The sequence below is a fragment of the Acanthopagrus latus genome, chromosome 23 (genome assembly GCF_904848185.1).
Source record: "Acanthopagrus latus isolate v.2019 chromosome 23, fAcaLat1.1, whole genome shotgun sequence".
NCBI classification, from domain to species: Eukaryota; Metazoa; Chordata; class Actinopteri; order Spariformes; family Sparidae; genus Acanthopagrus; species Acanthopagrus latus.
In genome coordinates, this window is record NC_051061.1 from 8,166,641 (window position 1) to 8,178,765 (window position 12,125).

Here is a 12,125-nt window from a genome sequence, read left to right on the forward strand (position 1 = left end):
AAGAGAGAGAGAGAGAGAGAGAGAAAGAGAGATGTAAGGACACGGGAGGGAGGGTGAGATGAAGGTGATTTTTTTTTTTTTTAAGTTAAGTTCGTTAAGTTTCTAATGAAGCTACTGAATGGCGAGCAGAGGAGTCATTCATCACATTCATTCGCGCCGAAAGAGCAATTAGACCCCGAGCTCCTCCAGTTTCAGGGCCGTATTTAAGATATTTGTGACCCTGTTTATGAGACACATTTATTAATAACGTTAGAGTTCCATTGAGACACGCACTTTAATCTGCTAATTCTACATTTTTGTGACATTGTTGAGAAGGAACTTTTTTCCCATCAGAGACCATCTACTGTAAATATGATTAATAAACAATACTTCAATGTTCAGATGATGAACCAGTGAAAGCTTTTTTTCCATGACCTCTAAGAGAGCAGAGGTTATGTGCCGCATGTGCACCGTTTGTCTGAGACCCTGACTGATGACGCAACTTGATGAGAAGAGTGGGAATTATTTCCAAATGCTATTTTCAATATAAATGGATTTGCAATAAGTGGGAGCTGTTAGTAGTTGCAAGCCACCACACTCCACTGGCCCCAGTAGTTTAATAAGTCACTTGCAATTCTGTGTTGGCTCCACAGCACCACTGCAGAATTATTTACCAGCGTCGGCCGGCATTGTTTTCACCTTGCAATGCGGTTTTGGGTGTCATCAACACCTATTATAGGGGGAACAGAAGCAGTTTTGAGTACTGTGATTATTTTAACAGTCTGTTTCGGCAGACACATATTGTCAGTGTATCACAATTATGTCAAAGATAGGTGTGGCCCGACTTAGCACTCATGCAATAATGTAATAATGACTGCTGGGTCATCAGGGGTTGGAACATCAACCCTTAGACAGGCGTCGCAGGGGAGGTGCGACCTCATTACAAGAACGTCCCTCTTGTTATAAGTGTTAGCAGTGAAAGCGTTAAAATACTAATACTACTCATACTTATTAACTTTATTCATATCCAACAAACGTACAAAGGGCTACAAGGGCTGCATAGAGTGGAATAAAATAAAAAAAGAGTGATAAAATATACAAGTGGAACAGATTTTAAATCTTAAGTGATAGAGAGAAATAAAGAGCAGTCAAATAAAGAGGAAAATCAGATACACTCAGGATATGCTCTCGGATAAAAGTACATTCAAGAGGACACAAACTCAGACAGCCTTAGTTCCTCAGGCAAAGCTCCGTCCCTTTTAGTTCTCATCTGGGTTATGCTTCCTGTTTTTTTCTCTCTCCTCTCCCTTCTAAATGTTGAGCTGGTTTTCACTGAGAGACGATGGTCGGGTGGTTTTAGCTGTACTGAAAAGGCGTCGGTGTGACGTCCTGAAGTTCAGCAGTAGCTGTAACGTAACGAGGCTCACGCAGCAACACAGCAGCTGTGATTGAAGCTGAGTCACTGTGTGGAGACGGCCGTTATGGTGAGAGTTTTTTTCCAACCACCAAATACAAAAGAAAAAAAAAAAACAATTAACGAGAAGACAGTGAACGTCGCTCACAGAACGAAAACAAGCACTACAGAGGTTTCACGCTAACATCCTGACAACTGCTGAGCTAACCACCCTTTTGCTAATTTAACACTTTCCTTGATCTGATATTCCATAACAGTAGGCTCTATTAATTTAATTACGTTTCCTCCTAGTTTAAAGGTGTTATTGATACCATTTGGCTTTTAGATTTTAACTACTGGATTCATGCCACAACAACACAATCATCTGCCCCATCAAGTGGTTTCCAGTTTGTTGCACTAGCTAATGCTGCTACCGATAACTAGCAAACATTAACATTGCTAAAAGCAATCAATCAATCAATTAAAGCTTTACTTTCATTTAGCTGTACCAGCAACAACTAGCTATTGTTAACGTTGCTAATGCTAACAGTGACAAAAATAGTTAAAATGACTCATTAACAAGCATAATAATATTTTTAAAGAAAACGTTAGCATGTAGCTAGCTCTCTACAAGCTCTGAAGATGTCTTATTTTCTTTTAAATGTCATCAGTATGACCTGCGATGATTTTACTGGTACACGATGGATATTTTGCACCTTGTCTTGATGTTGCAATCTGAATATTTGTCTCTCACGTTAGAACCGTCAGCAGCAGCAGTGTTTGTCATCTCATGTGGCCCGATCCTTCTCCCAAACTAATGTTAATGAGGAGCAGTAAGACTTGTCTCGCTACGCTTCAAAGAGACGCCAACCGGACTGATGTTGTGAGGCTCTTTCACCACAAGTGAGACGCTTCCTAACAGAATTTTACAGATATTTTTATTATCACACGATATTAGTTACAGTGTCTTACTGGCACCAAAACCCCTATTATCTTCTATACATAATCCTCTTACGCTAAATCCTCTGTCTTGCCCTTGTTCATTTAGAGACACGAGATGAAATGTCAGAGGAGTGAAAGCTGATATACCGGGGACGCATTTCAGCATTTAATCCGTTTATCTGTGTTTACTGCTTTGTTTTAATTGGATCCCAAATGTGTTGTTGCTGTGATAATTTAATTTAGTTCTGGCTGTGTTTTAACAAATGTCTCTGATTTTTTTACTACACTTTTGGATTTGTATAATCTAATTCTACTACAGCAGGAAGGACACACACGCAGAGAGAGAGTTTCTTTCTTCCCTCTCCATCTCCATATCAATGGCTGCAGGACAATCATCTAGCTGGTTCATACCAGGAGCCTGGTGGACACACACACACACACACACACACACACACACACACACACACACACACACACACACACACACACACACACAGATTCAGCCTCTTTCTCCCACGTTTTCTTTCCCGTACTTCCTCAGCGCGACTCTTTCTTCTGTGCCTCTCACGCAGAAGATCACAATTTTCGCTGTTAGGATCACATTTCATTCGTCTTTCATTCACAGAAGTTTACCACTGAACACCATTGCAGTAAGAAAAAAGAAGAAGAAAAGCCCTGGACAGGTTTGACATTAGTGAATGAGGTCACGACAAGAAACAAGGTTTGTTGAGAAATTCTGACTCAGTATGGAACTGCTGTCCTTTATACAAAACTATAATATTCTGTACATATTTAATTATTAAACATTGCTGGGTGACATGTTTTATAAATACGCACTTCTGCTTAAAAAAGCTCGAGAAGTCAAATGAAACCAATAATAATGTGCAGTCACAGCTACTTTCAAACATATTAGAACAGAGCAGGAACAGAGATGGAAACATTACAGTGACTCTTTCTCTCATGATTTCATCCAACTGGAGAGTGCGATACAGAGCTTTTAATAGCAGGTGTGGAATGAAAACAGAAAACAAAATAAATCAGATCAACACTGCAGTGTTTGTGTACTTTAACTGAATGAAGTGACTGATGTGCGACTGTTTAGCCGACTGTTTGCAGAAGGTATAAATTTACAGCAGGATTACCGAGCACCCAACGACACACCGGCTAAACCAAATAATGACCTGTAAATACAGAAAGTGATGTCAGTGTTGGAGCAGCTCGGCGTGCAATCAGTTTTCTGTGCACTCATGTGTCAGAATGTCGCTCCCGCTTTATTTTGATGACAGGACGGCACGCCAATCTGCATAATTCCCACAGCCCGCCCCCGCGTCCCCCTCCCCCCGCATGTTAATGAGCCGTCGCCTTGGACACGCTAATTAAACAGAAAAGCTGCACACTCACCCAATCAGGAGTACAGAGGAATGTAGACATCACACACACACACACACACACACACACACACACACACACACACACTGGTAGAGCTTTTACCTTTTACTGGGTGATATGATGCAAGCACACACACACACAAATATACACATAGAATGCTGGATATCAACTGAAATCATCTCTCGCTTTCATTCTGGGATGGCAAATATTTTATTGTAGGTTGTGCGTGTGTTCTTTCTGAGGGTGGTCGGCGTCTTTCACACACACTTATCATAAATAAGGTGTCTAGACAGCACAGCCGTCAGTCTGCCCTCTGGTGAGTGTTGAACGTACAGATCAGCAGAGTGACAAAGAGAGGGGGAGAGGGAGAGACAGGAAGGCCAGGGCTCTAATAAATATGCATGGTCTGTGTCCTTCTTGAGGAAAGACTGATTCATCCCACACTGCCTTGGCTCGCAGGCCCTAACACACACACACACACACACACACACACACACACACACACACACACACACACACACACACACACACACACACACACACACACCCGAGGCACATTTTAACCTACATACCACAACAAGAATATCCTTAAGAATCAGTCAGTTTATCTGCCTTCATCATTCTGTTGAACATTCTGTGATTTTAATCGTTCTACTGCTTTGTCTTTTTAACACGGACGTCTGTAATCCAGTCTCTAATTTCCAAACACTGGACAGTCTTTTAAAATGGAAAAAAAAAATTCTCGGACTATACCTCTGTTTCTTTTCTTTTCTTTTCTTTTCTTTTTTTTTTTTTTTACACCTATCAGCCTGTAAAGTCTTGTCTTCTAGCATCCAGTTTCAAACCAGCATGAAAGAAACATTCTTAAAACTGCTCAGAATTTTTTTTTAAATGGAAATTTGAACATCTGCAATTTCATAAAATTTCAGGCTCCAGAACATCTAATAAATGGACCTCAGGGTGAGAGTAATTCATCAGCTGCTCTTCTCAAGGTCAAGAATGAACTTAGGTGCTCAACACTTGATATACATAGTTGGGTATATTTAGTTGGGTTGTCTTTGCCATTGGTAACAGTTTGTTTTTGTATGTTATAGTAACGTAAAATAAAAATAATATAAAACGGCAGATATTTGACATTTTACAACCACCAGCATTATTTAGCATCATTGTGCAATAATGTATCCATTTTGTAAATAAATGACTCTGAGAAAGTAGATCGGTGTGACCGTTGGACTCGTTATGGAGAGTTTAAAAACAAATGATCAGCAAACATCATGGAGCAGGACCAGAGATACCATCATGTTTATTCCACACATTCAGCCTGGTGCCTAAAATACCCACAATGCAACTTGATGCCACTGAGTGACATCACTGGAGGCAGTTTATCAGATTACATGCAGATTCCTCGGGAGCTGCAAATGGTTTTACACTACTATTTTCACATAATGTAGTAGGACTCCCCAGGACCTGTAAACACACACTGATGTGTCAAATTGGTGGAGTTGCCCTTTAAGTACTGGTAATGCAACTGTAAGCAGGGACCGCTTACAGCTAATGCTGCTACTGCTTTTTGTTGGCGTCCATGAACCCAAGAGCAAGGACAGGGAAACAGTTTAACAGGTGGAAAATGTATGACCATGGAAAAATCGAGCTGGTTTGAACGTGTACAGAGATGAAGTGGCCTGTATACTTTATCTTGGGTCGCGAGTTTCTGCAAGTTGTTCCCCATAATACACTGAATTTAACGTCAACTGGCGGCTTCCTCCAAGGCAAATTAAAAAAGAAAACTTTTGCAAATGGTCAGCAGTAAATGTGCTGTTAATGGGATACAACTTTTAATAACACCTGCATGCTGGAGAGGAGGGGAGAGGTGGGATTTAAATCTGTTCCTAAACTCAATAGGGCAACACTAGCCTTTGGCAAAGACGCACACGCACACACACACGCACACGCACACACACACGCACACACGGCCACACAAGCACATACACACTCTGGGTAGCCTGAGATGCTCATTGTTATTCTGCACACAGTTGTGGTCACAGACAGGGCCAGGCAGGAGTGCAGACACACACACAGACACAGACACACACACACACATGCACAAACACACACACACACACGCACAAACACACACACACACACACACACACACACACACACACACACACACACACACACACACACTAGAGCTCTGCACATGTTGTCATGACACATTACAAATTCTAAATACCACACAAGATTAAGAAATACAAAAGCAGCACTAATTTGCATACACACAATTGCACACTCCGCTACACACTCACACACACGCACACATTCCCTCAGTGCCAGACTAACATCTGCCACCAATAGACCTCTTTCTTTCGAAGCTTTCCTGCTGGCACTTCATGAAACAGAGTGAGAGGGATAAATGAAGCCGAGGGGCTGAAATATAGAAAAGTACACAACATTATAGAAACATTTCCAACACAAAGAGTGTGTGACAACAGTCTGACCTCACAGATCACCCACAGCAGCAGCAGCTACAGTGTCTGTGTGTTGCGTTTTGTTTTGTTTCGCTTGGTAGTGTACTTCAGCCTGTCTGCACAATAAAAATCCAATCGAAGACAACAAAGTCATTGAACTGTGACTTTGGTCTTGTGGATTTTAATTTGGACTTCAGCTTTGATGCAAATGTTGGATCAGTTGCAACTTGTATTATGCCATTTCTCCAGTAGAGGGTGTTAAACCCAGTGTTAGTGGCAGTGGTGGCTGACAGAGGAACAGCTTCTCCTCACTGGTTCTGACAGCGGGGTCATGCCACAGCTAAATAAAGACCACCCTGTCGCCTCCTGTAGCTCGATGGGTTTGAGTCCTTGAGTGAGGCGCAATGATCTACATGACGTTTAGTGGCAGCTGACCTCTGACCTTCACACATACTAGTCATCCTTTAATTGGCTGCTTATTTGTTTTTTCTCTCTAACACAATCAGTAACTAGTTAGTTGAACTGCAGTCAGCAACAAAATAAATATGAAATAAGCTGCACCTGTTGCCGAACTTCAACTTGTTCTCTAGTATATAGGGACATGTTTTAAAACATGTTTAAAAAAACAACTGAAAACACATAAAATGGTTCCTTGCAGTTTGTCTGGTGTATTCCAGGTCTCCCGAAAAGGCCTAGACCCCAAATCCATCCAAAAAGTAGCGTTGTATCCCCTTTGTGAAGATAAAAGTTTCCCTGTAGCTGTGACGCACAAGTCATTAGCATGCACCTTGTCTGAAGGGGTCAAAAAGGTGTAAATAATGTCTTTTCAAATCACATTTGGATCTCTGGTCTTCTGAAGACTCTGGATGAGATGTCTGGAGCCATTTTTTTATTAATCTTTTTAATTCTCAGTTTTTCGAACAAGTCCCCATTGACTTCACATGTTCTGGAGAATGCTGCAACGCTACTTTGCTGTGAAGCTCCAGAAATGTACGAAATATCACCTGACTTCCCATCGGCAGAGTGGACAACCACTGAATTTTCATATTTGGGAAAACGTTTCCTTTAAGAACCTAATAAAGCACTTGTACGTCATGTGGATTCCATTTCCATTTCTGCTTAATGACATTCAGATGAAAATATTGTTCCTTTTAATCCACTACATTTATATTACAGTAGCATTTACAGGCTACAGGTTAAATGTGAAATATTTTCATAGCTTTATATGTAGCTCTTTTACATATCATTGCATCAGTAATACTGAGATATATATATTTTACTCACGTGAAGGATTAAATATCTTTTGCATGTCGTTTGACTACATTTCTCTACATTTTACACCACTGCTTCTCAACCTGGGGTCGGGACCCCCTCGTGGGTCTCAAAATAATTTCTAGTGGTAGATGGTTGAGGAGGAAAACAAAAAAAAAACTAACCAACGTATTTTGTACTGAGGGATAGTATTTACATCACATTGCACGTGTCAGTGCTATTTTCCTGTAACTGATTTCGATTGACCAATTTTAATGAGTGTGTGTGCATTAGTTCTGATTGGCAATGCACTCAATCCCCCCTTCCACCAATTGTTTTTTCTTTTTTTTGCTTGTAATTTTGTCACATTCAGGGTGGCGGTGGTGCTAATTGTTCTGGGGAGTCTGATGAAACACACTTTGTATCTGGTCTCTATTTATCTCACTCTTTAAAGGTACATTATGCGATTTTGCTTTTCAGAGCATGGGCTGCTCTCAGAATTATTTTTTTGATGGCTCATTTGGTAAAGACGCTGCAACATCCAGCCTGCTGAGGATGGACTATGTGAAGAAACTCAGTTTAAGGAGGAAAACAAGAAGTAAACATGACAACTTATGATATTATCAACTGCAGTGACCTTGAATGTACCAGCATCGAAAGTGATGGATTATTCATCTCATTTCCCTTTTGCTGATTGGACGTTGCATGTTTCCCCCCCTTTTGTTTGCAGCTAAACGTCTGCTACACTTTGTATTCCCTCTTACATAAAAAGCACTTTGAATTGAAGGATTTCTTTTCTCAGAACATCAAATCATAAAGTAAGACTCAGTTATCTCGATGGGGCAGATTGGCAGCGGCGGCGGCTCCTTTTTCTACACCACCACATGGATGTAACACCACAAACAAGTGTTTGCAGCTGCCACCGGCCCCAAACAAGCCAATCTGCATACACCGCGACACACACACACACACACACACACACACACACACACACACACACACACACACACACACACAAGAGAACACACAGCTTAGTCTTCATCAGGCAGCATTGGCACAGCGCCCTCAGACATCGGCACACATCACGGGCACAAAGGAGGGAAGGAAACCCAGACACACACATACACACACGCACGCACGCATACAGACAAAAAAAAAGAAAGAAAGACAAAACAGAGAAAAGAGAAAGAAGCTGAAATAAGCAGAGGGGAAGAAACAAAGCGCAGCGGGCGACGGGACGACAGAGAAATAAAGGAGACAAATCTGACAAAGCGTACCTCGTTTCTGATCCTCACCACACAGGGAGAGCAGGAGGGATGCTGCTCTTGATTGCTACTACTGGGTCCACCTGTCTGTCTGTCTGTCTGTCTGTCTGTCTGTCCTTCTGTCTGCCTCGATCTTTGTCTGTGTGTCTGTCTGTGCATCTGTGTGCCATCTGCATCTGTCTGTCTCACGTTTTACTAATGTGTCTTTGTGTTACGCCGGGTCAGTGTCCCGGTGTTCTGTCACACTTTAATCTGCAGTTTATTGTTCTGTCTGTGTGATTACCTGACTGTCTGACTGTCTGTCCGCCTGGATGTGTCCGTCTGTCGGTTTCGTGCACGTGACTCGGTTTTGTTACTCACATTTTCTGCATCTTTTGTCGCCTATCTACCAGTCTGCCACTGTCTGTCTGTCTGCAGCATTGCCCCTCTGCAAACACACACATACACACTTCAGACACACATGGACGAACGGCCATGTTAGACCCAACACCCCAACGAAAGCGAAAAACAGGCGCAGAGGAAACGCAGACGCCACCGCAGGAAACGGGGGGCGAACAGGGTGGGCATGCCAGGAGCCCCACGAAGTTAAGCGGCCATCTTGGTGGACACGCAGCAGAGCACGACAAGTCAATGGAGGGAGAGCGAGAGATGCCCCGGCCGTCCCGAGGTTCGGGGGGCCACGAGCCAAGTCGGGCATCCCACAGCCCCAACAGATTTCCTCCGTTCGCTCCCAGCATGCCTTGGCACGGCGACGAGCGACTGCAATCACAAAACAGAGCAGAGACAGCAGAGAGGGAGGCAGAGGGGCTGGATCTCTGCCATGTCTTACTTGTAGTGAGTTAATGAAGCAAGAAAAGCTTGGACACACTTCAAGCATCAACTTTCACAGGCACGCACACAAACACACAATAACACGAGCCAGCACAGACAGCGGGCATATTGAACACGTCTTTTAGGTTTGATTTCCACATTTCCCCACCTCCTGCACGAACAAATGGCCCCAACAAAGGCAAACAGCCGCCGCCAACCTGTCGGGAAAACCTGGACGTATTCATGTCCGTTTGAAGTCTTGATTCACGTTTAAGCGCTTTGTTGAGATAGAAGTAAGAAAGAAAGAAACAAACAAACACAAACACCCCCTAAAGTATATTCATTGCCTTCAGCTTGGATTGCATTACGTACCTGGCGTGTAGGCGAGGCAGAGGCAGACCAGGCGGGTGGAGGGGAGGTGGTGTTGTTGTATTCAGCCGGGAGGGCAAAGAGGAAACCGAGAGACAGAAAACAAAGCAGAGGAACAAAAGGCACAAGGAGCATGTTGCTTCAGAGATCCGTCGCCTTACGCTTAATATTTCGAAAGTAGAGAAACGATCATGACAGACGCCAGCGCACAATCATCCCTCAGACATCAAGACTACACAGAAATTAAAGGTCCAGTGTGTTGGAGTGAGTAATGGAATATAATATTCATAACCATGTTTTCATTTGTGTTTAATCACCCGAAACTTAGGTTAAAATGAGCTTTCAGCCTTCTACAGAGGGAGCGAGTCGTCTCCTGCTTATTTTATTTTTCAGAAGAGGCGGCCCATTCTTTTAAGTTTTGTCTCTCCAGGCTTGATCAGCAAGTTATTACATTTCTCAAGGGGCTTTAAAACAGATTCACAGGCCAGGCAGCACCACTGACCAACACGTTCCTTCATTTTTGAAAGCCTCGATGAATGGTGATTTTAATGTTTTTTAACCCCAGCTGACAGATTCAATCATCTATTATTCAATTAAAGGTCCAATATTATACTGTTTTTCATCAATTTCACACAGCTGTCAGAGGTCCAACAACGCTGTGTTTAATATACACTGTCCCAAACCCATCCATGGTCCTGAATCTCAGCTGTCTAGAAGTTGCTCTACAGAGCTCTGTTCAGAGCAGTCTGTTTCTGTGCCTGCACCTTTAAATGCTAATGAGCACTGTCTGTCAACGCCTACTTTCCTGCTATGCTTCCCTCTCAGGAAGACGTCGCCTCTAACGCTAGCGGTAGCATCCGCTAATGTTATGGTGAATAATATATATATATATATATATATATATATACACTATATTACCAAAAGTATTCGCTCACCTGCCTTTACTCATTCTATGAACTGAAGTGCCATCCCATTCCTAACTCATAGAATTCAATATGATGTCGGTCCACCTTTTGCAGCTATTACAGCTTCAACTCTTCTGGGAAGACTGTCCACAAGGTTGAGGAGAGTGTTTATAGGAATTTTTGACCATTCTTCCAAAAGCGCATTGGTGAGGTCACACACTGATGTTGGTCGAGAAGGCCTGGCTCTCAGTCTCCGCTCTAATTCATCCCAAAGGTGTTCTATCGGGTTCAGGTCAGGACTCTGTGCAGGCCAGTCAAGTTCATCCACACCAGACTCTGTCATCCACGTCTTTATGGACCTTGCTTTGTGCACTGGTGCACAGTCATGTTGGAAGAGGAAGGGGCCCGCTCCAAACTGTTCCCACAAGGTTGGGAGCATGGAATTGTCCAAAATGTTTTGGTATCCTGAAGCATTCAATGTTCCTTTCACTGGAACTAAGGGGCCAAGCCCAGCTCCTGAAAAACAACCCCATACCATAATTCCTCCTCCACCAAATTTCACAGTTGGCACAATGCAATCTGAAATGTACCGTTCTCCTGGCAACCTCCAAACCCAGACTCGTCCATCAGATTGCCAGATGGAAAAGCGTGATTCATCACTCCAGAGAACGCGTCTCCACTGCTCTAGAGGCCAGTGACGGCGTGCTTTACACCATTGCATCCGACGCCTTGCATTGCACTTGGTGATGTGTGGCTTGGCTGCAGCTGCTCGGCCATGGAAACCCATTCCATGAAGCTCTCTGCGTACTGTACTTGGGCTAATCTGAAGGTCACATGAAGTTTGTAGCTCTCTAGCAATTGACTGTGCAGAAAGTCGGCGACCTCTTTGCACTATGCGCTTCAGCATCCGCTGACCCCTCTCCGTCACTTTACGTGGCCTACCACTTCGTGGCTGAGTTGCTGTTGTTCCCAAACGCTTCCATTTTGTTATAATAGAGCTGACAGTTGACTGTGGAATATTTAGGAGCGAGGAAATTTCACGACTGGATTTGTTGCACAAGTGGCATCCTATGACAGTTCCACGCTGGAATTCACTGAGGTCCTGAGAGCGGCCCATTCTTTCACAAATGTCTTGTTTCACAGTCTGCATGCCTGAGTGCTTGAATTTATACACCTGGGGCCAGGCCAAGTGATTAGAACACCTGATTCTGATCATTTGAATGGGTGAGCGAATACTTTTGGTAATATAGTGTATATAGATATATATATATATATATATATAGATATATATATATATATACACACATCTATATCTATATATATATCTATATATATATATATATATATATATATG